At 39.6% G+C, this 24,497-nt stretch overlaps 3 pseudogenes; 1 reads left to right on the forward strand and 2 right to left on the reverse strand.

The window, feature by feature from the left end:
- Window positions 1-1,152: 1,152 nt before the first annotated feature.
- On the forward strand, window positions 1,153-18,053 carry LOC148104656 (beta-1,4 N-acetylgalactosaminyltransferase 2-like; annotated as a pseudogene).
- Window positions 18,054-23,763: 5,710 nt separating this feature from the next.
- Window positions 23,764-23,882, reverse strand: LOC148104657 (5S ribosomal RNA; annotated as a pseudogene).
- A 390-nt stretch (window positions 23,883-24,272) lies between these two features.
- LOC148104658 (5S ribosomal RNA) lies at window positions 24,273-24,391 on the reverse strand (annotated as a pseudogene).
- Between the last annotated feature and the right edge of the window lie 106 nt (window positions 24,392-24,497).

Here is a 24,497-nt window from a genome sequence, read left to right on the forward strand (position 1 = left end):
AAAAGAATGTATAAGAACAACAAAAGGCAGCAGATACAAAGAAAACAGCAATTTTCCCTCTCAGAGGCTGGAGATGTAGGAATTAAAAGATCAAATAAAATTGCTAAATGTTCTAAAATAGGTAAAAGACAGGTTTCAGTCACAGATAGATTCAGTAGGTACCCCAGGACAACGTCTAGGGTGTAGCCCTTGCATGTTGGCCCAGACACAATTCTGAAATCAACAAGTCAAGAGCCCTTTCTCAAGTACAGACTCGCGTTCTCGGCGAGACCGGACTTGCCGAGAACGCGAGTACGGACTCGCGATTTGTACAATTGGAACACCAGCGTACTTGATGATGTCACAGGAGTTTTTACTGCCGTCCCCTCTTAATTTAACTGTGATTAATATGTTATGAAGCTTAACTTTAATCTCAGCCAAACCAATTTACTCAGGAACAAATAAAATCGGTGCAGCGTCCGCATCGGTGCAGCGTCCGCATCACTGCAGCCGCAGCACCAATCTGTCTGTCGATCTCCAGCTCCCTTCTCCCATCACTCGCGAATAGGACCCCGAGATACTTGAATTCCCCCACTTGGGGCAGGAACTCATCCCCGATCCGGAGTGGGCACTCCACCCTTTTCCGGCTGAGAACCATGGCCTCAGAAACATCGGAGCACGTTTGGAAATATATAGAAATATATGATATCTTGATAAACTGAGTAGATATTTGAAGTTTACACAGCTACATCCTCGCCTGAAAATATCTTAAAAGTTTATTTTGTGACCCAGAAAAAGTAATATTTTTTAGCCGCGGTCCTTCGCCATTGCCGCGTTTGAGTTTTGGACGGAATGCATTCTGGGATATTTAGCTGTACCAAGTCCACACAAGTCACCACCGATGCATGCTCGATAAAATGGGCAGAGCGAGGACAAATCCGGGAATTTTTCGCGTTCTCGGCTTGATGCGTACTTTGAATTGGAACAGTACTTGGTCTCCATATCACGAGTACATGAGAACACAAGTATGCACAAGTACGCATATTGAGACAGGGCCAATATATTTAAGTGGATAAAAGGTAACTATAGTTAGAACCACAGGACAGCTTAAAGTCAGGAGCTGGGAGTCAAATGAGGAAAAAAAAAATCTATTTGCATTTAAAACAGTCTTTGATGATAGAGGCAACCCCGTCTCCCATCCCAGACAACCTGGGCAATGTTCCAGCAAAGGTGCCACTTCACCAGCGCAAAGCTATGTCTCAGTTAGGAACATAACGTCCAGCTTATTACTTCCCCTCCTATACCTTTGGCATTGCGACGAATAAAACTGCAATGGGTGAGCATGCTCCGATAACATCGGGTCAACCGGAAGAAGGCAGCGCTGTTTGGCGGCAGAAAAAAGTTCTAAACAGCCATGATCGCTAGTGGCAAGGACCTGCCGCATCCAAGTTCTGACTCGCGCGTGCTTCCCAGATCGCACGCCATGTATACGTGCACTTTTTTAGCGCTTCCAAGGATTCCAGGGTGGATCATGTTGATGCATTTTCTCTGGTACCGACGCCAAATGTACAGAATAATGTTGGCTCAGAGTTTAAAGGTGAAGCTGTTCAAATAACCTTTTATGTTTCTGCCTTATTTTCTTTTAGGATGAAAAACTGCACTTAAATATTTATTACTATTATTTAAAGACGAATATTTTGAAAATTTACTTAAACTACATTAATCCTAACAATAGAAAGATACCCTGGGTATGTTGATCTCACGTTGTAGTATAGGGCCCAGAAATGTATGACGTTGACACACAGAATAGAGGTCTAGTCACACCAGCTCTTAAAAAGTGAGAAATGTTGATCGGGACAGGGGCAGGGCAAAGCACCAGCAGTTGGGGCGGAACCACATCTAATATTACTAAATCTCAAAAGCTAAAAAAAAACAAAACTCAAGAGGTGTTTAACTATTTTCATTTTTTTTAGCCACACTGAAATGATTCCATGTTTGTTGAAAACATGATTACATGCTTTATTTCCCATATGGATAAATGTATTGCTTATCCAATAATGCCACTACTTAGATTGACCTTTGGCCTCACAGTACTTATTTGTTGCTTTGTGGTCATTATACTTGATCAGTCAAAATGATCTGTGTTGCATACACCTCATTTCTTCCACAGGACAACTTCTGTACTGTCCAAGAAGCTGTTTGCTTTGCCCAACTCTCCTCTGCAGTATCCAATCCAAGGTTACACAGTAAAGCCCTTGTCCTCCTCTGTCATACCAGGTGAGACATGAAGAAATACATAGGTAATGAGTAATAAAAGAGATCCTGCCAAATAAGGCACTGCAGCATGTCATATATTATCAAACACAATTTCAGGGTAGCGCTACCATGGTTACAGACAGGAAGGTGGATCTCGGTTTTCACATGTTCAGTCACTTCCTTGATCATTTGCCTTTTTAAATTTTCTTTGTTATATGGTCAATATAACCACTGACGTATCTATTTCTTTCCATCATGGGATGCTGTCACAGTGTGGTCATTTTAATTTTAGGTTTACAGCTGCATGCAGGAAAAAGAAGCAGCTACAAGGTTAGTGTCATAAAACAGTTCAGCTTGATAGGCAAATCTCAACAAACTCTGTTAGAATAGTAGAGGTGCAAATGGGTATCAAATATTTCTCCAAAGGTAGGTCTGTATGTTTCATTTAAAAAAACAGTGAACTTCAAGGCTGCCACTGTAGTATTTCTGCTTGGTAAAACTTTAAATTTCCTCATAGTAATTGTGATGACCTTAGAAGCTCTTGGTAACTTTCATTTTAATACTATTATCATAGAGATTTAAAGAAACATAGATGTTGAATTTGCATTCTTTATGTTGTAGGAATAATTCTTTGTCATTTGCAAATGAAGCCATTTTGGTGTTGAGTTTGAGTTGAAGACAGAAACCCCACCGTAAGCAAAATTGTCAGGCCCTAGATACTTTGCTGAAGATGAGTTGGATATTTAAAGCCAGAGTGTTAGTAATATGAATTTTATAATTTGCTAAATGATTATTAAACCAAAGCTATTTCTCAAATAATATAATTACTTTAATGTATAAAGTCTAACTCAGGACCTATCCAGTTGCCCCACCAGTGCTTTTCTTCATTCATTCTCACTTGAAGTCACTTATTTACATTACCGTAATAACTTTTTTTGGTCTCTGGTTGTCATGTGCTTCCCATGTGGATGGCCCCTAAGCTCTCTTTAGCATTTTGCTAGCTGCATACATAAAGCCCTGCAGTAACATCAGGCCAGGACACTGAGTCTGGTTTTGTGGTTGTGGTCTGGGGCCAGCTTTCAAATATAAGATAATACATCTAAATCAAATACCACAAGAAATTAGGTAAATTAAAAATGAAAACAATTTTCTGTGATTGTATGTAAATTTATATCCAGCATTTACTGTCACTGTGATTAAAATGAATGATGTCACAGATGTCTGTGTAAGTATGAATACTTGGAGTACTTTTTAGTTTATTCAGATTTTTCTATTCTAGGTGGTCTTAAAAGTCTCTAAAGGGATCCTGACCACAGATATTACACCAGCAGAGGTCACAGTCGAAGGTGAGATTCCACTTCTCATCAGTTTATATACAAATTGGTGACAAAAAAAGCTAGAACTCCTATACTAAACAAATCTGTTATTTTGTGGAGGTTAATTTGTTGGCTTGATTTGTGTCTGATATATCCTTTAAAAGGGTGGGTCACTGCAAATCAGGAACAAATATGTTCTGAGTCATTAACTTTATTCTATAGCAGAACATTTATGTCCTGAAAGTATGAATAGGGCATGGAGGGGTCACTGCATGATATGATGGGTTTGATATGTTATGACATTCACAATCAAACTTCAATCTAAAGAAGACACTGGAATGAAATGTTGTGAAATTGTAATTCACAGGTTCTGGTGAGAAAGAATTGATAATCAAGTCCGGGAGCCTGGAGCTGCTCAATGACGTGCTGGTCAAAGTGTCCTATACTAGCACAGTCTACCATATCAACACTGGAGACCTTGGTCTGCATTGTCTGGGAACTCAGTCTTGTCTTTTAAGCCCAAATCTTCTTTTTAGTGTACAATAAGTATTTTTTCTTTTTCTTTTTTTAGTAACTTTCCAGTTTGAAAACCATAAAGCTGTGTTCGCTATTGCCATCAAGCAGCCTCATGTACCAGTCCTGTATGACATGGGGACAGGTAGGAATCTACTTTTTAAACAAGGGTATTAAAAGAGAGAGAGAGAGAAATGCAGGAAAACCATGAATTTTATGAAGGTTCTTTCACAGTATATGCCAACCCAATTATTTCTTTGGTTTTATTTTGTATCTTACTACAAGTTAGTGGGAATAGTGTGTTGTTAAAATATTAAGTATCCATCCATCCATTCGCTTCCGCTTATCCTTTTCAGGGTCGCGGGGGGCGCTGGAGCCTATCCCAGCTGTCATAGAGCGAGAGGCAGGGTACACCCTGGACAGGGCTAACAGGGCTAACACACAGGGACAGACAACCATTCACACTCACATTCATTCGCACATTCACACCTAGTGACAATTTGGATTATCCAATTAACCTATCCCCACAAGCTGCATGTCTTTGGACGGTGGGAGGAAGCTGGAGTACCTGGAGGGAACCCACGCAAACACGGGGAGAACATGCAAACTCCACACAGAAAGACCCCAGCCTGATGTTGGAATTGAACTCAGGACCTTCTTGCTGTGCGGCAACAGTGCTAACCACCGTGCCACCGTGCTGCCACTTAAAATATTAAGTATTCTAAGTTAAATTCCCCTTCACAATTTGTTTTTGTTCCTTGTGGATTATTAAATCTATAACTCCTTTGGCTGAGTGCTTAGAAACCAGATGCGAAAAATAATGTGTCCCTAGACTCTGCTTCCTTCACGGTGCCAGTGAGATTAAGCTGGTCCTCGAAGTATTCCTTCCAAAGTATTCTTTCCACTGCCCGACAATGTTCTCAAACGAAGTCAGCAGCGCTCCATCCGCACTATACACAGTGCAGGTAGAGCACTGCCTTCCCCTCCTGAGTCGCCAGAAGGTTTGCCAGAATCTCTTCATGGTAGTCCGAAAGTCTTTTTCCATGGCCGCTCTGAACTGCTCTCACACTCAAGTTTTTTGCTTCACCCACTGCTCAAGCTGCGTTCCGCTTGGCCTTTCAGGTGCCTCTGGAGTCCCACAGGCTAACCAAGCCCGACACAACTTCAGCCTGGTGGCTCCCTTCACCTCTGGTGTCCACCATTTGGTTCGGGGGTTACCACAACAACAGGCAACAACGACCTTGCTGCAGCACTTCAGTGTAGCGGCTTCAGCAATGAAAAGTTTGCTGTTCAATTTGCACAGTTTGCACAAAACTCATTCTACTCTGTAGCAGATGATCTGTCTTATTTTCTTGAAACATTTTTTTGCTTCTGTCTGTCAGATATCAGCTCTCAAGTTACCATCGCCACAAAGACCTTCCTGCGGTACGAACAGCTGAAGGTCTTGTTGGACAGTATCCGAAAATTCTATAGCACCATAAAAGTTATTGTTGCAGATGACAACTTTGAACCAGAGCACATTACCGGAGAAAACATTACATCATGCCTCCAGCACAGGTATGCATAGACATTTAGAACGTAAGATTGTGTTTTTTGTGGGGGTTTTTATTCATACTGAGTTTTATCAGACATCTTGGACAGAGCAGTATAATTATTGAAGGATTTATTAAAATAGTAAAATATAGGATTTTATGCTTTTTTCTTTTCTAGAATTAGACTTTAAATCACTCATCCCCTAAATATAAGAAGAGTGGAGAGGAAATGCTCAGTGCATCGCATGAAATCATCCAGTAGTCTGAGGGTAGTCAAGTGTGCCTTCATCCAGCCCTACGTGTAAGCTTTTAGAAGAAAAAGTTTGCAGCTTTTAAGATTAGACTCCAGTGTTTTGGATTAGTGATTTTAGGAACTTTCAGAACAATCTGATAATACTGAATTACAATAGTCCAGTCTAGAAGTAATGAATGTCACAAGTGACTACTTACACCTCAGAGGGTAAAGGACCATTAAAACAGACTGTAAAATATGTTTTCATCCTCAGGGCTGGTTTGCAGGCAGAAATCTGGCTGTTTCCCAGGTAACCACCAAGTACTTCCTGTGGGTGGATGATGACTTTTTGTTTACAGAGAAGACAAAGATAGAGAAGCTTGTGGAGATGATGGAGGCGGTCCCTGAACTGGATGTGGTGAGAATGAAATAGCTCATGTTATCTGATTTATGTTTTCTTCTTTAAATAGAACACTAACTGATCTATGTACATAATATATATGTATATATATCCATTTCTGTTAACAGTTGTAAGCACCCCCCCCCCCCCCCCCCCAATTTGTTGATCATTTTCATCACTAATGTGATCTAGATTCCTGCTACACTAAATTAACTGCAGAATTCTGTGTTTTTGTCAGATTTTTTTTCTTCTTTAGCTAAATCAGATGTTTGCATTCTAAGTGTGACCTAATACGCCCATTCCACCATCACCACCAAGGCTCATTCCCTTTTGATAAGACTGATCATAAACCTTGCACTTTTACGGGAACAGGAATAACCTTTTGTACAGCATGTAGCATAAAAGCCACAGTCACATGTATTATATTGTAAACAGTGAGCAGGAGGAAGTGGTTGAGAGGTTTAGGTTGTGTTTCAAATATCAGTTGTAAACTGAAGCTGTCATTAAACTTGGAGTTTGTGTTGGACTACAACCCAACTGATCAGCATTATTTGACTATTCCAAAAAGAAAAACAAGTTAGAATAACGGACTGTTTTTTAAGCTGCATCAAAGTGCAATTTAGCAAGCCAATAAAGTGGCCAATCAGATTTTTTTTTCTTGTTATTCAGAGTTACAACCAATAACAAGCAAAAGTTAGACACAGTTAGGACCAAGCTTAGCTGAAGACCATTTTATTAAGTCAACTACAGTACAAAAGGTTAGCCACCTCATAAACTAGTTTGCGATAAAGACTTGGTTTTGATTTAAAAAAAACAAACAGAAAAAGAAGTGTTACGGATTCAAATATTGGGAATGGATACAAGAGGAAGACCAAAATAACAACACTGGTCCGGCCAGGTCAAGTCAAACGATGATTTAATGAACACACGCGTGGGAGATGGACACCATACCGCAGACAGCATCAGATCTCAAAATGGTGGAGCCTTGATCAAACTCTTATAGCCTCTAGTGGCCCCCACCTAATCATAAAAGCCTAAACATTCACATTCTTTCTCACACAGCGCCTAAGCTACGACCTTGGCTCCCTGTTTATCTGCTCCTGATGAAATGGGGCAGTATGCTCTGTTCTCTTCTAATCAGACAAATAAGGCGATGACTTTCTGTGAACAATATTTTCTTATAACTCAGCAGTATAATGCATCATAAAACAATATCATCCATTCACAATAAATCAGCAGTCTAATGTAATGCAAATCAATTTACCAAATGTAATAGTTATCACCTTCTTCTAATTCAGGAGAATAATGCAAACTAAAACTACATAATAATTCACAATCTTTACTTAGGGGTCTAACATGGCATAAAGTAATATCATAATCCGACAATTCCCCCTGATGAGCTCTTTAGACTTAAAGAGCTCACTTACACCCTGCAATCCAGTGTTGCCGGGTTCATTTCTCCTTACTCCTTAGGCCCTTTGTCCCCCTGTTGGGTGAACCATATGTGAGATGACCTCTGTGTTTGCGCAGTTCAGATGCAAGAAAAACTTTTATTACAACAACAACAGTAGGTACAGATGATACTCCCATCACTCCCCAGTTCTCCCACAGCTTTATTTCGGTGCTACCTTATACCCTCCAAACGTACTCAGACTAGAACCTCTGTCCGAGGAGCTTTTAACCTTTATTTTATTGCTGTAGGCACCAGTGTCTTCCAGTCGGGTGATCCTCTGCTCTTCTTTCTTCAACATCAGGGGTTAGACAACCCTTTAGTCGTTGCACAGATCAGGGGATTATTCTGCCCCGATTTCAAACAATGATCTGTGTATTCTGGGGTCACCGCTGTGTTTCCCAGAAAAAGGAACAGGAACGTGTCCCCCTTATGACCAACAGCCTCTCGAACGTCGTTGGTGTGGTGTTCCTGGATTTCCTTTAACCCCTTCATGGTTATTGCTGTGTTTATGGGATCCATCCTTTTGAGGTGACTAGCTGGAGCCCAAAATGCCATGACACTTGAACCCAGTTGATGTTTCCGCAGTCACCGTGTCTGTCTCTGCTGCCAAGGATCCTCGTATATCTGTGACCTCGTCTGGTGTCTGTTCCTTCCTCTGTAAGAGACAGAAAACCAAAACACTTCTCTTCCCAGCTCTAACAATCTAATGTTGCTGTCTACTGATCTTTTGGTGATTCAGAATTTGTTTAGAATATTCAGAATGTCCCAAGGACTTATCCTAATTTAGTGTATGTGTGTTTAAGCGTGTTTGCATTTAGCCTGCTGCACTCAAGGCATTTCCTACACTTTATCAGTCCGGACTATCGCCGAACGAAGCTTATGACCTTCAAAAAACCGAGTGCCAACTCATTATAAGCACATTTGCAAGATATGTATAAAAATGATTAAAACCACTCATTCTAATAAAAGACATAAACAAATTAGCCATTTCTAATTCTACCATGTGTCCATTCAATGAAGCTAGAAAATTAAAAGAAAAGGTTAGTGACCTCATATCTTAGAAAGTATCAGACTTTCTCCTATCCAGTGTCGTTGCTCCAGTCTTGTTATTCTGTTAGGGAATGAAATCAATTTAATTGTCATGTTAGATCTGTTCAACTCCGGGCTCCGCCCAGAGCCTGCGTCTTCACAATCGTCTACAAACAAAACCTGTATTATTATGAACTTCACTTCAACATGAACTTGTTGACTACTTTTGACACCTGTAGATAGAAGATTAACATGGGGTTATAACAATCACTGTAATACAAATATTAATATGTCAATAGCTTCAATAAATGTTCAATGCAATGCTTGTTATATGATTCTGATGTAACAATAATGCTGATGCTAAAATAACAGTAAAACACACCCTTTTTATCCCTTACTGACCACAGCAGAGGCCTCTATGTTTTAATTCAGCCATGAATCCAGCTCACCTGATTCATCCCTGAGCCCCACCGGCACTGGCATTTGACAGGGTGGCGCTGCATATTCTTCCTTTAATGTCACTATTTTCAATCTGTTAATTAGAGTGCTTAAACATGAAGTAGACTACGTCCACTACAAGTCAATACAACTGTGAATGTGGCCAATTATCAATCTATTACCAATCAATAACAAAAAATAGCTTTTATTTTATGCATGCTTTTAGTCAACCATTCACCCACAGGATCTCCAATTCCAGAAAATTCCTTCTCTTCCTTTAATAAGTCTGTCCTCCTTCCATGCCCTGGTAACTGGTCCATCCAGAGCCATATCATCTTGAAATATACATACAACAAGCCAAACCACACCTTGGTCACACCAACCCTTTTCCGCCCTGAAGATGTCCAACGCCATCTTAGTCTGGACTGTCAAAGGTGACTTTAATGCTGACTGTTCCGACAATCCATTTATAACATTTCCTGGTCAGATTAGCCAATCCCTGCACACTGGAATAAACATAATCAACATGATCAACATTTTTCCTGCGTGTTTTTCACCATCTTATTAATTCCAATGGTCCATCCTTATGTGGTTTGCTACATTATGTTTATCTAGAACTCCACTCTGTCTCTAAATGTTTGAAGAATTCTTCATGTTTGGGGTCAAGTTTTAAGAATTTGACCATACGTGAAATTAATAATGTTATCGAACCCATCGGGGCTTACCTTTCCCACTTCTGATGATATTCCTCCCTATTCTTTGCAAGTCCCCAATTTTGGTGGCGAGAAACTGTTGGTGTGGTCAAGTGGGCGCTGTAAAAACAAAAGCTCAGGACAGAACAGTTATCAGTCATGTACTTCATACAAAATTAGCATATATTCAATTTCATATTGATCCTCTGAGTGTAATGGTACATTTTAATTTTAATTTATCAAAGCTAAACACAATAATTTTTCTTTATTTTGCTCTCGTTCTTGTGCAGCACCACATCTCAGCACATGCCCCTGTCGGTTCTATCTTACTTTTCTAAATTATTGACTATTTCAATGGAGAACCTAAATGACGTGGACCAGTGTTTGTCATTACATATCTCTATTTTAAATGTAACAAGTCTATCATTCCCCTGTTATTCATAGACATTAATAGAGGGTTTTTTTTGCTTTTTTCTCTATCAAAATTAATTGGCTTTTTTACAGTGGCCTGCTATGGTTAATAATAACATTTTCAGTCATGAGTGAAATCAAAGCTTCTCTCCATTTTAGCATTTAACATTCCCAACAATATAATGTGATGCATTAATCGAAACACAGCTAATAAAACACAATTTTCTTGATGGAAACATCAGTAACTCAAAATTAGCAACCAAAGGGTTAAGTCTGCAGTTCACACTCATGTGAAGCTACAGCCTCCCCCTTTAGTCTCTGTCCTCCTTCTACTCCTGCAAAAACAAAACAAAGCGAGACAAAACATCCACCCTTCTTTTACAGGCTGGGTGAATTGTTTGTGGGCATTTACTAATCCTAAAGTCGGTACCGTTTTTGTCTCAGTATCAAGTCAGTTTAAACTTTTAGTCGTCAGTCCATCACAGTCCAGTCACATGCATACATTCACACACATTCATACCAGATATTGCTGATAATGGAGTCTCACACGCAACCTATTCGAGGCTCCATCACCAGCAAGATGACGTCATCATTTTAAAGGAAAACAGTTCCTTGTTTCTTTGGACTGGATTGACTCGCTGCAATCCTTTTAGGCTCAGGACTTCTCATGTGATCAATGTCCCATATAAGTGAATTTCTCCAGAGCCCATTATAATCATGGAGAAAAATACTTTGCAACTGTTTTCAGTAAGAATGTTTTATAGCGCTTTAAAGTTCAATCTCTCAGGCCTGGATTAAAGAGCTGATTTGTTAAATCAGGAACTCACAAAATACCAAAATATCACCACCGGTGGATCACTCCTCTCAGATGTTCTTATTTCAGTGCACTGTAACAAAAGCAAAGACAAACGTAACCAATAAAATACTCATATAATAACAAATACTGGGGCCCGTTGGAAACATGTCCAAACATAAAACCATCTTTCTCTCTCTTAGAGAAAGAAAACAATCCAAACCTCACTGATAAAATCAACCTAGTTTTAAGCAAAACCCAAAATCAACAAAACTTCACCAGAAAGTTTTTCTCCGTCCCGGGACAATATTGTGTAGGAATACAGGTACCGTAACTTCTTTTCGCACTGACAAAAACATGTTGGACTTATTTGATTCAATAATGGACACTAGTTACACACAAATGTTTCGCTTTGATAGAAACTTAAACAACTGAGTTAAATCAACACAACCTTTTCATATTCAGTAAACCTGTGCATTTTGAGTTCATATTACACGATTAAGACATGTTCAGATGGAGTAAGTTAAGCTCCTGGAATATTTTAATCCTTCACAATTCTGTCATTTTATTTCAACACTATTCAATAACTTTTATCCAAATTCTACTTGGTCCCTTAAATACTACATGTTGTCTTCATATTGCCTACGGTTCAACAAAGTTTAAATTCTGGTTACCATAAAAATTGAATGGGTCTACAACAACTACCATCCTCCTATCTTTATCCTAATTGCACGAGGGCTGGGAAATAACTCTAAAGTGATAGGTTATGAGGCAGGGTGCACCCCGAACAGGTCACCAGTCTATCACCTAGAAACAAACAACCATTTACACTTACATTCACGGATAATTTAGAATCATCAATTAACCTAACTCTAATAGCTTCATGACTTTTCACTGTGGCAGGAAACCAGAATACCCAGAGAGAAACCACTGCAAACTAGCCAGACTGTGGACTTGCACCCAGGACCTTCTTACTGTGGAGCAACAGCACTCACCAGCATGCCAACAATATAGGAAATACAGGGAAGCTATGATTTCCTGTTGAATTTTGTACAGATCTTTAAAGCCTGAGGCAATTGTGTTAAATACACATGGGATGCTTACGTAAATCCAAGGGCTGGCCCCCTTTTCTTTCTTTTTTTTAAATTTATTTATTTTTTCATGTTTCAGTGTGTTCCTCCTTCAATTAAATCTCAATCACAAAAATGTGGCGCTCCGAAATAAGGCTCACACCGTTAATTCATCATTTTCACTCTGTACCACTGCTCCTTATCAGGCTGTGCGAAGCACAGTAAACAATTCAGTCGAGGCCTTGAACCATAAACAGACATCACTCACAGACATTGTTTTCATAACCAAACTGCTTTAGACCCTGTCCCCTAAATCTACACAAATGCCCTCTGGGTGACATGAAATGCATTTAACCAATTAACAATCAATTACTTCTTGTTGTTGTAACAAATTCTGTATTTGGAGGTTTGTGTGCAGCATTTTGCGTATCAGCATAGCATTTGTTAGTAAAGCATTCTTCATTGCATCAGCGTGTGTGTATCACTCTTCATTGCACAAACATGTGTATGTGTGTATGTGTGTGTGGATCACTTCTCAGTGAATTGAATCAGCATTTCGATTTGTGTGCGTGTGTGTGTGTCATTTCTCAGTCAATCAACGAGTGCATATGTGTTCATATGTGTGTTTCTCTTGATTCTGAGTCAGTGTATGTAGATGTGTGTGTTTGTGTGTGTGTTTGTGTTCATCACTTTCCTGTTCTGGTGTTCTGGGTAAACCATGGCCTGAAGCGTGCTCTGGGGTCCTGCCTCCCCCTTTTCAGTCCGTTTGGGTCCATTGGTGCTGCTGCCCAAAGTTCTCTCCATACTGGTTCTGGCCCCAATTGAGGCAGTCCTTTTCTCCAGTGTCCTGCATCTTCTCCTTGTCCAGCTCCTCCTTAACATGACCCTTTTTGCTTCTGTAGGTTCTTCAGGGTTTGCTCCTGTGTTGGAGCTTCTCGTCAGGTTTGGCAACCTCCTGCTCCAGCAAGCTCCGGCCTGATTTTAAGTCCTGTATCTGGGACTCCAAGCCTGACTGATGGGTTCGATTAGCAGCCAGCTCCTCCTGAGGCATGCTCAGTTTCTGCTCTGATGTCTTGAGCTCTCACTGAGGGCAGAAACCTCAGAGTCTTTTCCGTACACATCAGATTGAAGTTTATTGATGTTTTCCTTGCTTTGCTCCACGGCCTTCTGCAGCTCTGCTGTTCGGCTCTTCTCAGAGGTCAGCTCCTGGCTGAGCCCCGACACCTGTGCCTTCAGCTTATGTTCTTCTGCTGCTTTTGTCCAATCTGAGGTGCCTTCTGACCTCAGTTACTCCTCGTGTCTCTGGCACGCCCTTTTTGCTGCCCGATCCTCCGTGTTGGTCCGTCACTGTCCTGCACAGGTTTAATGCAGTGTTGTTAAGGTCAGCATTCTTTGCTCGGCCTCACTTTTCATCCGGGCTTAATAGGCATCTCGTCACAGCTCTGTCAGCTGAAGCTGTCTGGAAATCTCCCCCGTGTAGTGAAACGGGCCTTGGATTTAACGTTCTCCGTCTCCGCTGCATGAGATCGTTTTCCTGCAGCACTGTTGACATTCTCAGGCTGTTGTTGTGAGTCCAGCTGCTGTAGCATTTGGTCAGGGTCACATCAAAGATGGTAGAAGGGAGAGCAAAGATGGTAGAGGGGAGAGCAGGAGTCCAGGTCAGCCTCGGCTTTCCGGGCCGACAAAGCAGCCTGTAATTAAGCATAAAGAGAAAAAACAAAAACAAAACAAAAACAGACGAACAGGAAAATGATGTTGTTTTGGCTGTGTTGTTCAGAGAGGGGCCAGGCCCTGTGTCAGCCTTCTCCCCCCCTTTTTTTTGTTTTTTCTCACTATATAATCAACTCCTAACCCACCAAGTTGACAGGACAACACAGGTACACGTTAAAATTCTTAAGATCATGTTTAATAATTCAAAAAAGGAATTTTTATTTCATTCAATAATCACTTGTATTAATCAATCAGAGGAAAACATGTCACAATTTGACTCTTTTAACCACTAAATTTATTATTTCATCACTGGTTTATCATACCAGTGTCTGTCTTTTTGAAGTCAAGTTGTTGTCCTGCAACCCAGAGAGTTTATTTGTTAGTAGTGGATAAACTTTATCATTTAACAACATGTGTATGTTAAGTTTTGCTGCTTTAACCTTGCTGGAAAATCTTCACGTGTTCATGAATGTAAGCTGTTTCTTCATTGTGTGTGTGTGCGTTTTTGGGTGGGTTATTTTAACTTTTTTTTTTCTCCAACAAGGCATTTCTCTAATTGTGTGTGTTTTTAATTTTGTTTCCCAAATTTTGATCTCCCACCTTAAATAACAGCATTCCATGTCTTCAGCCAGGAATTAGAGCTTGCTTGTGAGATTCAGGGACACATGGTGCCAAAAACAATTCAGTGAAAAACTTGCCTGAAAATTTCCAGTGATGGTAACCGATAACTGGAGGAGAAGATGTCCTTTAAGCTTCTTTTTCGGGTGGGGACAAAGTGATAGGTCAACCTGTAAAATTTTGAGCCAGAGCTTGGCCTGTGTGTCATCCCAATTTTGTTAATCTATCCTTTTGCTGCTGTACTCAGGTCTCCTGGTTGAGAGAAATCCACCTGTATTAAGAGACTAAAACATTCATTTACTACTTTTCTTACAACATCCATTTGGTTCATCTACCTAAATTTTACTCTCTCTCTTGGTGCATAGTTCACACAGTCAGGCAGTTGCCTTTTATGGGCATGCAAGTTTCCGGTCACTTACCCCCAGCAGCTGCGAAGCCGTCTCTCCCATATCAAAACTCAGCCAAACATCAAACATTCACCGTAGTCATTCAAAACTTTATTTGTAATATTATAATCAGCAAAATCAGCGTTTTAATTACAGGCATGTATCATTGTTTGCAAATCATACTTATAAAACTCAATAACACGCTAAACAGGAAGTCCTCTGTGGGCTTCACAGCAGCCACCTCATTTGCATGTTCACATACTATCTAAAAATAGCTCGCAGCGCTGCAGTGCACTGTCGTCACACACAGCCTCGTTTCACACTCAACTTTCTATTATATTACAAAGACGTCTTATATTTACAATCACTCTCAGGCCTGAAAGTTTTAGCGCCTACACAATTTTGACAAATTTAAGATAACGGGTCCAACCGAAGAAAGTCCAACTTTTTTGTAATCAATTAACCAGTATCAGCCTCTAACTGTATCTGGCCTCATCTCTAAAGTCCCTAACTCAATTTAAAGTGTCCAAAAAAGCGCAGATAAGGAGCCTCTAACTCCTAGCTTGTTCCAGGATGCCCTGTACCCCACAGTCAAGCCAACTGAACTAACCCTGTTCGCCGACAGGTCAAGGTCGCGCGTCCGCGGCCAGGAGGGAGCGTAACCTCCGGGCTATGCGCCTCTTAGTGGCCTCTAACCACCGTTCTCACAAAATTTATAATACTTTTAAACCGCCGTCAACCCTCTAAAACAAGAGTATGACTGACGCAGATGCAACGTTATGGACAATGGAGCCTCTAACTCTCAACATGGCCAACACAGATGCAATGCTTTAGACCAATGGAGCCTCTAACTCACAAACTGACCAATTCCCTATCAAACTACCTGAGCCTCTAACTCAGTATTATTTTACTTTACCTTGAGCCTCTAACTCAGTATTATTTTCCTTTATCTTGAGCCTCTAACTCAGTATTATTTTCCTTTATCTTGAGCCTCTAACTCAGTATTGTAACTTATAAGCTTATTTCAAGTTTCAAAACTCATGAGATTTTTCATCAAAATCAAAACAGGCCTTCACCAGTAATTTCAGTGAGTAGACTTTTAATTTATACAGTCCAATTTGGCACAGTTTGGATTTACATTCAACAGGTTGTGCCTCACCTTTAAATGTGCCGGCTTGCCCACTCACGTCAGACCACTGGCTCGTGCCTGCCCGTTCAACCACCTCGGACCGTCCAAACCTCCAAAACTTCCATCCCAATACCACAGGACGAGCCCCCAAAACTGTCACGGGTTCAAATATTGGGGATGGATACAAGAGGAAAACCAAAAATAACCACACTGGTCCGGCCGGGTCAAGTCAAACGATGATTTAATGAACACACGCGTGGGAGATGGACACCATACAGTAGACAGCATCAGATCTCAAAATGGTGGAGCCTTGATCAAACTCTTATAGCCTCTAGTGGCCCCCACCTAATCATAAAAGCCTAAACATTCACATTCTTTCTCACACAGCGCCTAAGCTACGACCTTGGCTCCCTGTTTATCTGCTCCTGATGAAATGGGGCAGTATGCTCTGTTCTCTTCTAATCAGACAAATAAGGCGATGACTTTCTGTGAACAATATTTTCTTATAACTCAGCAGTATAATGCATCATAAAACAATATCATCCATTCACAATAAATCAGCAGTCTAATGTAATGCAAATCAATTTACCAAATGTAATAGTTATCACCTTCTTCTAATTCAGGAGAATAATGCAAACTAAAACTACATAATAATTCACAATCTTTACTTAGGGGTCTAACATGGCATAAAGTAATATCATAATCCGACAGAAGTCACAATTATCTGTTCGGCGTTCATGGCCAGTGTTGGCCAAGTTACTTGAAAATAGTAATTAGTTACTACTAATTACTACTCCAAGAAAGTAATCCCATTACTTTACTGATTACTATTTTCAAAAGTAATTAGTTACTTAGTTAGTTTTTAAAAGCGTGATACACAACCTGAATATAAAGCAATAGACCTTTCAGCCCAATTCTCTTTTTTCTGCACAATCCATCATATTTTAATCTTTCATCTCTAATCTCTTTAATATACAAGTAAAACACAGCAGAAAATAAATAAAATCAAAGACTCAGCAGCACTGAGTCCTGTCGCTCTTAAATCTATTTTAACCTGTTTGCAGGAGTTTGAGGGTTTGCCCGTTGTCACAGCAGTCATGTCAGTGGGGTGGTCCGGGGATTTCTCTGTGAATGTCACATTCCTGTGGCAGCGTGCTCAGTGTTTGCTCAGATTTGAAGTTACATTTTTCTCTGTAGAAAGAACTTTTCTTCCCACGCAGAGTAACAGCGGACGCTAATGGTTTTGTCACTTTTTACAGAATCAAACTCAAAGTAATGTCAGTACTTCCACACTTTAAACGCTGCATGGTCGTACTCTCTCCCGCACTCCATATTGTTCATTGTTAATCTGCACACGTCTGTTGCTTCCACGGACATGCACGCTCTTACGTCATTGTCATGAGACACTCTCACAAACAAAATCACAGTTTAGTAACGCAATAACGTGTTAATTACTTTTTTTGCAATAGTAATCCCTTACTTTACTCATTGCTTGAAAAAAAGTAAACATGTTACTGCCCATCTCTGTTCATGACAATATTTATAGCTTGCTTTTCGGTTTCTCTTCTTTTTAGGTTGGTGGGTCAGTAAAAGAGAATCAGTTTTATTTCTCTCTTATCTATGAAGAAGGAGAAGAAACTGAAGGTGGCTGCTTATACAGGAAGTCTAATAAGAAATTACATTCAGTTCCACAATGCTTTTTGGCCAGTGGAGTGGTCAACTTCTTCCTGGCCCGTACAGATGCTGTACAGACGGTGGGTTTTGACCCTAAGCTACAGTGGATAGCACATTCAGGTAGGTCCAGATTTCAGTTTGGTTTAAAAGCGACAAGAAGGGGGGGGGCTTCCAGTTTTGCTTAGCTATGATAACAAAATGTTTTATTTTAAAATACTTGTTTTTTTTTTAATCTAGAGTTCTTTATGGATGGCCTGGGCTATTTACTTGTTGCCACTTGTGGTGATGTATCCATTGACCATCAACATGTAGCCAGAAGTGCTCGTTATCGCAAGTTCAGAAATCCTAGAAAGAATGACTCAGAATTCAAATTGCAGCTTCATTTCTTCAAAAACCACCTTAAGTGCATCAAATATGCATAGAAGACCTTAAGAGAACATCAGTGAACTGGTTGTAGTTATATACTGCACTTTATTTTACTCAGAGCAATGTTTTCATAGATATTGCTTTGCCTGTAATTGTCAATGTTTCTCATAATCCATTCTACTATACTGTATGCTATAATAAGAAGAATTCAAATTGGATGTTTCCAAATATTCCGAATAAAACCAAATTCAATAAATGTTATGTTGTTGATGAAATAAGGACTTTGAAGTTTGGAAGTCACCATAGCATTTATGCTAGAACAAGTTATTGGTTACTCATTAAGTAATAGTTATAGTGAGTTATAGTTGTTGAGAAGTTATTGTTATAAAGTTACTGGTCACTTTCAGCAACAGGTAAAAACATTACAGAAGAAAATTAGGGGCTATAATTAATTTTCATAAGTTTTTAGTGAAAAATCTGCGCATCTCAACTGTTTTTTGTACAGTAACCTTTACATTAAACTACATAAAACATAAAAAGTTAAATAATATTAAAGCCATGCAAAATGTATTTTCACATTATGAATGTGTTCCAGCTTATAGACCCTCATACTGTGTCTTTGGGGAATCTTACAGTGGAGATAAAATGAAATAAAATGAAGCCCTTTTCATGTGCACTGAATATACTGCCAGTGAGATTTCTAAATGAAGTTCATGTATCTGTATAATTCTTCAAATAATTGTAACCTCTTCTGAGAAAAACCTCTCTAAGTCCTTGGAAAATTTCACAGTTTTAGAGATTCCAAACTTCTCTTACGCTTTAAGAACATATCCTGTTAGAATTTTTAAAGTGTAAATAAATCTAATAAATAAAACTAATAGCATCTAACTATTTCACACTGTGTACACAGCTGTAGTAACTGTAGTAACTGACACAATGAAATAAGTTATGGTTGGTACACAAGCATCCATTGTTTTAATGATCCACAATAGGCTGACAGGTTTAAAGAGAGAAGGCTTTTGAATTTGTGATGGTGTTCTCTTTCTTCTTTTTCAGTTTTTACATGTGAGACATCACTCATCCAAGTGACTTCTTCATACGCTATGTCCAGATGAACAGAATCAACTTTTGGAGATTTATTTTCCTAGATGATTGAGAATGCATCAAGATGATAGATTGATAGGCTCATAGAGAACTTATGGACTTGTGTTCTCAGCCCACCATTGAGCTCAAGTCATCATTTTTTGATTTCCTTAATTTCTGAAATATTCTTCCCTGCAGTGCTATAATTGCAATTCCTAATCGCTTGCTTCAGCAAAAGAAACTCTAATAATAGCCTTTAATCAGATTAATATGGTAGTTGTGCTAAAAGCGAAGGGAAATCAAGTTTCTGTTAGCATCACTATAAATGTGTTTTATTGAGGTCAACATTGTTGTGAGGTTGAGATTTTTGCTTTTCCACTGGACCTTTACTAAAACTTTCTGTGACTTGAGTAATGATTGGCTGATGTTACAGCATCGCTTAAATTTAGGACAAAACACATTCAGACTGAATTATATTAAACTTTATGTTCCCTTTGATAATGTAAATACAATTCATGATATTTTCATGTAATATATATATTAGAGTGTATGATCTTCAAGCAAGAAAAGATGTTTATAGTTCATATATTTTGTTTCTCTCAGCTTTTCATGAAGGTTCACACACAGGAAACTGTCATGAAAGCTGTGTGGGGTGAGGCGGGATAGGTCCAAAAAAGGCAGGACTCAAAGGCAGCTTTATTGCAGGAGTCACAGATTGACATAACAAAACCATGAAGGCACTTGGAAATTAAACTGGGAAACACTAAACTGACAGAACACACAGCTGGAAGGATGATGGAGATCGACAGCAGACAGGAGACGACAGAGACAATGTTTACACAAAAGGGAAATCGGGGCAGAGAGGAGGGGAACACGGCTGAAGTCTGACTGACGAGACAGGGGAAGCAGAACTGAACATAATGCACACAGGACAAGAGGATATCACATAAAAAGAGGAAAGAGAGAATCACCTAGTGAGACTCAGATGAACTAAACACAGAGAGTGTGGGACAGAGGGAGAACAAGAGCGACATGGAGACAAGACAGAGACTTGACATCCATAACCAGACATGACTAACTACATATAGGGGTGCTGGTGAGAACACACAGAGGTGACAAAACTCTGTGAAATAACAACTTGGATCAGGGCTCTGAAAACATAACATAAGAATCAATAATTCCCCAAAGAGTGAACAAGACCAAACAATACAATAAACATAACAACAAACTTAAAACACTGGGTCAAAGCCCAGGACCATGAAAGATTCGGGACTAGATGTTACAACCCCTGATACTGTAACATCTAGTCCTTTTACTGAAACTTAATAATTAACACTTACACGATCAGTTTCACTTCATCTTATTAATGAAGGTCCAATAGTCCGTTGACATTATCTTCTGTCCTTTCATAAAGGACGGCTTAGTGTATTCTTTGATAAAGGAGGTACTTATCAAGGGTTGAATAACTTCTTTATCTCTAGCATGTAATAAATACAAGTCAGTTTTATTATGGCTGCAGTCCAGCTAAATCCTGGTCTTTTTCACACAGATAGGAGCCCTGTTGTTTAAATGTTCAACCACATGTTTAGTTTTGTTATCTGATCTGTCTGCTAAACCACTCATCTTCTTTGCTCTCTTTTTATGCTCAATAAAAGAAGCAATTAGAAAGTGAAACCTCAACATTTAGGAAAGATGAAGATCTTCTGATTTAATCAAAAACTTGTTATTTATGTAGCCATTTTAAACAGAGGCAGCTACTTACGTAAACACACCACTACATCATCCAGTAAGTGCTAAAGTCTTCTCTGGAAATTCCCCGGTTGTACATTGGATTTTTTTATGGTTTTATTTTCTAATTGGTGGTGTACACAGCTGTAAAACTTTATAAGTTGTGTTAGAAAAGCAAAGAACAATTTCACTGAAGAGCTCTGCCCATTGTCAACCTGAATTTGTAAATGCGGTTGTGGGTCCTCTGTGTGATTCATCAGCAACAACAGAAGGAAACTATTTCCATTACATTGATCCGTCACATCATAGAGCCAATGGAATGCAATGTCTTCCACTTAGCAGAGAATCTTATTTTCTTTCAAGATACAGTTGTAGGAAACTTAAATAAAAACCTTTTATTTAGTAGAATATGCTAAATTCACAATCTGAAGGCCAACTCTACCAGAGAACGTCAGGAGAAGTTTAAACGAGCAGCTCAGTACTTTCAATAAGTGCTTCAGGATCGACATCCTTCCTTTTTACATTAAAAAAAAATATCTGTACTTTCCCAACCAGATTTTTGGAAATAGAAAGTCAGTTTTCTGTATTGAAGTGTATTTGTGATTAGTCACAAAAACACATAGCCCAAGAAGAAAAAGTGTTCCCCCAAAGGGTCTTTAAACTCTGAAACAACTTGAAACTAAGATAAAGAATAAAAACAGTGAGGGATAAAATACAGAAAACAATATCAAGATTAAATCAAATAGAATATTTAAATAACAAAATAAAATCTTATAAAAGCTGGGCCATGACACAGGACATGTCAGTGTGTGTGTGTGTGTGTGTGTGTGTGTGTGTGTGTGTGTTTCCTAATCCTACCGCCTGTATATTTTTAAGATAAATAAACTGTGAGAAGTAAACTGCACAAAAAGTTGAATGTATGAAAAATTATACAAATCAAAACATATATTCAAACTGATATTTAAGGAGTGAAGGGTTGTCTTAGCTAGCCACACCATTGCTTGCTCTGCCTTTCTATTATTGTCTCTTTCCTTGCACAAAGCTTTCAAGTAGTGTGAAGTTGTGTTAACAGAGAGCGCCCAAAATGGTACAATGCATGTTGATGGCAAAAATTCAGTCACAAAACTATGCTTTTACATTTTTATGTGACTTTACAGAAATCCTGTTGTATTGCGGATGCTGTTTTCAACTAATTTGTTGAAAAGTTGAAAAGAAAGGTGAAACGAAAATAGAAATCAAGTTGTGTTGTGCTGTGTTGTTATTTTTTATTCCAGTTTGATTCTAATACTTTTATTCAAATCTGTTTAGTCTACTTTGAATAATTGAAACCATTGCAATGATTTCTATTTATTAAAAAAAAAACACTGCAAATTAGTATTAGTGTTGTTTTATGCAGTAGCAGCACTACTGGATAAAACAGAAGACGGCGATGATATACACACATCACCAGCCTTCCAGCTAGTGACATCTAGTGGTTTCTTTGGGGTATTGCAATTAACAAACCCTGCTCCGACCCTGCTCTGATGAAATGCTGTCTGGTTTTTACAGTTTTTTCTGATTGCTTAAACCCTAACTGTGATTCTTATAGCACAATTTCTAAAACTATTAATACTTATAGCAAAACCACTCACTGAGTTTGCAAAACTAAAAGCACAAACACTGCTTTGCACTTAGTTTGCCATTTTGTAACACACACTTTGCAAACCTGTAGCTACAATCCACTGCACAGCACTCTTTTTGCAGAACTGTAAACACAACTCACTGCTTTACACTCAATTTCCAAATGATCAATGCACTCCTAGCAAAACTGTACACATTTAAGGCTATTATTTACACTATTTTGCCAACTGTCTGGCACACTGTCACATGTGAAAACCTTTTTAGATAATTAGTTCACTTTGCAATCAGCCTAAGCACTATAATACAGGTAAGCTCTGTGTGTGGAGTACAATGGAGGGAGCAGGAAGAGTGAGAAGTAGAGGAGGCCGAGGAAGAGGACGTGGAGGTGAAGAAGTAGGAAGAAGAGGACGACAAGGACAAGGAGGAGCAAGATGAGGACGAGGAGGGGGGAGAGGAGGACGAGGAGGGGGGAGAGGAAGGGTAAGAAGAGTAAGAAATAGAATTGCTGATGACATCAGAGCTACAATAGTGGACCATGTAATCAACTGTGGAATGACCCTGAGGGGAGCTGGCCAACGGGTTCAGCCTAACTCGAGCCGCTACACTGTAGCAAGTATCATAAGGATATTTTGAAATGAGAATCGGTTAGTACAGTCACTTTGCACTAAGATTTGTAGCACTGCCATACGCTGATGAGAAACACAACAATACCATAGATGTAAAAATACTTAAATTGTTACTTTACAGAATTGCTAGACGACCAGATGCTGGGGCAGAGGAAGCATGTTCACTGCAGACCAAGAAACCCATATAGTCAATATGGCGATTGCAAATAATCCTATACTTGGTAATAAACACTTGTGTTTGTTTTGATGTGTGTGAATAAACACCAGTACTTGAAGTTTGGATCCCTCTATGCTTACGGATCTATGACAAAAGTATGAGCTCAAACTGACATAGCCTACGTTGTGCACAGAGAAAGCAAAAGCCAGATGTGTTTTGTATTCATACCATCAGTGTGCAGTTGGCGCATTGTGTGCTTAGTAGATGATGGCTTGTGTGTACTGTTTGATACGAAAACACCATTTTTACGAAGGTGTGAAGAGTTAATCTAGCTGTGTTCGCTTTTGCAAGAGAACTACAATGTTTTGATAATTGGGTGACAGGTTTTCTTATTTGTGTGTAGAGTTTTGCAAAAATAGCCAATAGTTACAAAAAATGTGCTTAAGCAATCAGAAAAAACTGTAATGTGCCCTCATTAATGGGCAGCTGCTTTGGGTCTTTTAATACACCCCTTCTCTGGATCAAAAGCAGTTCAATGACATGAAAATGAAAGGCTTACAGCACCAGGTATTCCCAGGCAGTCTCCCATCCAAGTACTAACCAAGCCCAACCCTGCTTAGCTTGCGAGATCAGACGAGGTCAGGCGTGCTCAGGGCGGTATGGCCGTAAGCTGGTGCCCACAGCACAATGTGTCAATTTATGGAATCAAGTGATGAGGTGGCCAGTACCTGAATTTACAAACACAATCCTATAACCCTACCTGCATGTTTGCCTAATACCCTAACCCAAAGACTCAGTTTAGCATTTATCCAGCAGCACAGGCCCTGGATTTTTGAAGATGGCCTCAGGAACCAGCACAGGGCCTGGTGTGGTGTAGTTAGGCTCGGCCAGCAGCACTGGCCCTGGTGTGTTGTAGGTGGCCTCAGCCAGCAGAACAAGACATTGGTGAAAACAGCCAAAAGGAATGTCGTTAATGTGCCCTCATTAATGGGCAGCTGCTTTGGGTCTTTTAATACACCCCTTCTCTGGATCAAAAGCAGTTCAATGACATGAAAATGAAAGGCTTACAGCACCAGGTATTCCCAGGCAGTCTCCCATTCAAGTACTAACCAAGCCCAGCCCTGCTTAGCTTCCGAGATCAGACGAGGTCAGGCGTGCTCAGGGTGGTATGGCCGTAAGCTGCTGCCCATAGCACAATGCGTCAATTTATGGAATCAAGTGATGAGGTGGCCAGTACCTGAAGTTACGAACACAATCCTATAACCCTACCTGCATGCTTGCCTAAT

Source organism: Neolamprologus brichardi, chromosome 3 (genome assembly GCF_056152115.1).
Source record: "Neolamprologus brichardi isolate AB-2024 chromosome 3, ASM5615211v1, whole genome shotgun sequence".
NCBI lineage: Eukaryota > Metazoa > Chordata > Actinopteri > Cichliformes > Cichlidae > Neolamprologus > Neolamprologus brichardi.